Source organism: Pseudochaenichthys georgianus, chromosome 1 (genome assembly GCF_902827115.2).
Source record: "Pseudochaenichthys georgianus chromosome 1, fPseGeo1.2, whole genome shotgun sequence".
NCBI classification, from domain to species: domain Eukaryota; kingdom Metazoa; phylum Chordata; class Actinopteri; order Perciformes; family Channichthyidae; genus Pseudochaenichthys; species Pseudochaenichthys georgianus.
In genome coordinates, this window is record NC_047503.1 from 45,400,814 (window position 1) to 45,405,549 (window position 4,736).

Below are 4,736 nucleotides of genomic sequence, written 5' to 3' on the forward strand. Positions count from 1 at the left end.
GAGAGCAGAGAAGAAACAAACCAAGAGAAAATATATGGCATTTTCCATTCTCTCTTATAATGAATACAGTTCTCTTCATGCTGTTCAGTCAAACTGCCTCGTGGGTTCACAGGTTAAGGCCTTCCTGTTCCTTCACTCCACCTGCAGACTGTGTGACTTCCTCACTGCTCAGAGAGATCAACTGTTATTCTCTTCTTCATTTGAATGCTCTTTTCTGGTGTCAGTGGCATATCGGCAGCCACACAAGTTGAAGCCATAGATTATTTTGTTAAGAAAAGTTAATTTGTTGACAACACAACACAACTGAGTAGTGGGTGTTACTGGTGCTTGGCTCATCGTGCATATTAATGGTCTAAAGAGGAAGGAAATCTCGTCTGTTAACAGCCTGATAGCCGTCTTCTGCTCATTGCTTCAGAGGAAAGGCATCTTTCAACACGTCGTTCCTCCTTCACTGTGAGTAGAAACAGTTTATTGATGTAATGATTCTGTAAACGTCCTGTGAACATTATTTAATCTGACATGTTTTATAGTCTCACAGCGATGAGAGGAGCAGCTATGAGTTTCACTGCAGCAGCGAGTGGATTGGTCGTCTTCCTGCTCTCTGTGTCAGGTACTGTACTTCTACACTTACATTCATCACAGGAACAGAGGGGATTCTGGGAAATGTGAGACTTGTTAAATCAGGTCACATGTGGGAATAAGTGGGATGGATTTGTGTAAAACCTAGCAGAAACATTTAAAATGTAATTGTGTGTAGAATTGTAGAAACTCAAAGACGTTACTAGTTTTTTGATGGGTATTCTGAAGGTCTTGTCGGGCGTTGCCGCTGTCCTTTGCTCCGATCATCTGCATCAAATATCAGTTTGCTTACAAGCGTTACAAAATAGTGTATGCATAACTGTTCCATCCTTGACAACACTTCCCCTTCGTCAAAGCTATGCTGTGGCTCAGAAATGCAATGTGAAGAGAACTTGCGATTAAAGACAACTTCCTGAGTTGAAACCAGAAATTAATTTAGCCAAGAAATAATTAGCATCAACTTTAAATATGAAAAATGTTTTCTAAAATCTATATGCCAGTTTCATGAACCGGTTTGTCTTCTCTCTCTTCATCAGTTGGACTCTGTTCCTGAGTATGAGAACGTCTCACACACTGCAGCACAGGCAGAGGACACAGAGGAGCAGCGAGACATGGTGTGAAGGCCACTCAGGTCAGAGCCTCCTGCCTCAGATCAAACCGGCCCGCTCCACATGTAGAGTCACAGTTCCAGCTGTAACTTCACACAAAGTCTCTGCTTTTCTTCAGACGCTCACCTGATGGAGACAGAGAAGAAGGACGTTGAAATGTCCCTGAGGAGAGCGAGGCTGTGCAGGATGTGTGCGGAGCGGATATATTCACGTTCAACTCTTAAAGCTTTTATTGTCAGTCAGCAGCAGCAGCTTGCAGGTTTAGAGCAGGGTGTCAAACTCAATTTCGTCCCGGGCCACATCAGCATTATGGTTGCACTCAAAGGGCCGGTTGTGACTTTAAGACTTTATAAATATACATATATAATATATTTAATATATATATAATAATGTATTATAATACATTATTGCCTCTGCATTGGATTATTACCGGATAGGGTAATAACTTCATAATTAACTACGTCTGAAAGCAGAAGTCTAGGGCAAATAATTGCAAGTCTCTTGAGTGCGCATCTCACAAAACAAGATGCATTGTGGGACATGTAGTTTATGGGCAATGTGCTCCTGTAAAGTGGTGTGTAACCGTATAATAAACTTATTATATTCTTTGTATGCTCTTGCGGGCCACATAAAATGAGGTCGCGGGCCGGATTTGGCCCCCGGGCCTTGAGTTTGACACCCCTGGTTTAGAGAATGAGCGGCTGGCCGCTGGAAGTGAATCATGTCGAGGTGTCAAACATGATTCATCGTTAAGACCAGCCGACGGTCAGGTGCTCTTACTGCTTCAATATGTGTACATGCTTATTTGTTATATGCAGATTTGTTGATATTAAAAAAGTCTAGTCAAATTGTTTTTTTAAATTCCACATAATAGATAACTTTTAAAGACCCTCGTCAGTGTCTTGGTTAACAGCTGTCCTGCTGACGGAGACAATTAAGTCTATTTAAAACAGAGAGCCTGAAAACATCACATTTCACTCCATGTCCAGTTTAGATTTCCACACCAAGCTCACTAGAAGACCTTGTTCGATGTTACTGTTTACATTGTCATGGTCTTTAAGTGCTTCTAGAAAATGCATCTGACATAGAAGGACCTCTTGCTGCTCTTTTTACATCCTTCTATACAAAGTTAATTTTTATCTCAATCTCTTTCCTCTTAGACGTGAGAACATTCCAACTGTAAGAGAATATTTTAATCTGATCTGTGTATTTGGAGATTCTCAGTCTTTCTTGCATGTTCCTGCAAGTCATTTCTCAGGAGGACACGGGTCAAGAGGTCTTCTGCCTTTCCTGTGGGCGAGGGGTTTGGGCGCATGAGAAGTAGGTAATAACAAACCAGTCTTTGTTCCACATGTCTGGTACTGATTAGAGAAAGGGCGGGCTCTTAGGTCCCTCCTTTTCCTGTCTTCCTTCCTTTAGAGTTGGCTTGGTGTCTCATAATGAAAGTTGTGACTTTACTTTGTGAACTCTCCGGCCGTTATTTTCTCTCTCAATAAATATCAGTGTGTTTGACTAAAGACTTTCCAGCTTCCATCATTTCCTGAGCATTGGTTCTGCATTGCTGCACAGAAGTTTCCCTCACACCAAGTTCATCCAGAGGTTTTCCTATCTTTGATCCTTTAATCTGTTCTGTCATCCAGCAGCATGTGGATGAAGCAGAGATATGTTTCCATCATTACCACAGCTGCTGTTGCTTTGGCCTTTTCTGTCCTGGGTCCATTCCTCTGTAAAGAAATATCTATAAATGTGAAAATGTGTAGCTGAAAGTGTTTCCTCCCTGCAGTGTGTACCTGGTCAGCCGGAGCAGCAGGAGGACCTTCAGCATGCCAGCATTCACTTCTCCAACAACCGGGCGGACCCTCTTTACTCCAACATGAGAGCAGCTCGGCCCCTCGGACACACGGAGCAACAGGAAGTCCCGGAGGACGCTGCCGTCACGTTCAGCAGTGCTGCCCCGAGGTGAGCAGATCCTCACAGGAACATTGGTCACATATCATTTAATTCCTTTTGCTTTATTATTACCACTAAGAAATCCATCATGTATCTCTCAGGACCAGAGGGCAGGACCCCGAAGAGGATCCATCTGCATTGTACAGCACGGTCAACTAATCCCACTGAACACAGCAGGCGTTGCTTTTGAAGGATGATACTTCACACAGGGTGATGTGGATTTATTAAATACCTGTCTCAGGGTGGACCTCTCCAAGAATGAGGAGATGAGTTTTCAGCCTAGTTTTTATTAATCTGAATGGCTCAAATGTAAAGATTTTGTTAAGTATTTCACAGCTTAATGTACTGGATTGAAATATTTCTTGTGTAACATGATTTTTGCTGTAAAAAAAAACAACTAAATGTTGCAACAAGGGATCTGACCCCTAACTGCTGGCTTGTTGGAAAATGTAGATATTACTAAAGAGGTATAATTTACTGATAACAAACACATTTCCATTGTTTTTTTAAGTACATTTATCAACTTTATTCAAATAATATTTCTTTACAATGTTCTTCTTCTGGTCTAGAAATATCAACAACTACTTGTTGGATTCATTCCAAATTCCAAAATAAATGTTTTTTAAAAGCGCGTTGGGATATTAGAGAGCAACATGCGTTTGCTGATGTAGTTGCAGTTTCATTCTGCTGCCACTAGGTGTCAGTAAAGAGCCGTATTTCACTGATAGAAAACCATTACCAAGAGCCTGTGAAGTAAATGTCTCTCTGGTGTGTGTACGGCCTTAATGTTCACACATTCTTATTCATCCATATTTGTTGTGTAAAAGTTCCATTATCACCAATTGAATTTGTAAATGTCTTTGTTACTCTTTAAGTTTATAACCATCACAACTCAATGTAATCATCTATTTTGCTTTGTTTGCACCTGTTATTCCGACCCTTCTCTTTCGTTCTGTACTCCATGTGTTTTCTTTTATCTCTTTCTGTTCTGTATTGGTTTGAGTTAATAAATACAACATTTGAACAAGGAATGGTGGAGCTGCAGAGATATCCCTCCCTGCAAATCATATTCTACTGACTCAACAAAACATACAGTATGTTTGGTGTAATTCTTGGCAGTCGAGGCTCCTCAGAAGGTGTTGAGGAAGCTGAGGAGCCGGAGGTCTGGGCTCCGGGAACGACTTCACGTTACCTGGGAGGACAAATAAAGAAAATACACAATCAGAAAATAACCAAGTAGCTATTTAATTGGAAGGTGTTGAAGCATACAATGAACATATGACGAAATACACACACAGGCAAAATACTGCAAGAGTCAAAAACAGAAATATAGAGCAGGAGAAAAAGGTGCATTGAAAGATATGGAAAATATAAATGTTTATTATAATGAAAGAGATTAAACATATTGATTATTAGTGGATGTAAAATGTAACAAAATAACCCAATCATTTTTCCAACGCTGTATTCGTCATCATTGTAGTGGTGTAGTTTTATACTCTGTTAATAGATAAATAGATGATCGATGGCTACGGCCATATTTGCAAAATGTGTCTCTGAACCTTGACAAGTGCATGTTTCAGGCTTATCAATTAACAACAG

General features: G+C 40.6%; 1 long non-coding RNA gene across 2 annotated transcripts; it reads left to right on the plus strand.

Annotated features, from left to right (window-relative positions):
- The first annotated feature begins 410 nt into the window (after positions 1-410).
- Positions 411-4,328, plus strand: LOC139434834 (uncharacterized). 2 transcript variants are annotated; one of them, XR_011644143.1, is made up of 5 exons: positions 411-453; positions 531-610; positions 1,116-1,210; positions 1,306-3,146; positions 3,239-4,328. It is a non-coding gene; the product is annotated as an uncharacterized lncRNA (long non-coding RNA). The 2 variants fall into 2 exon arrangements; XR_011644142.1 differs by having other exon boundaries at positions 1,116-3,146.
- The last annotated feature ends 408 nt before the right edge of the window (positions 4,329-4,736 follow it).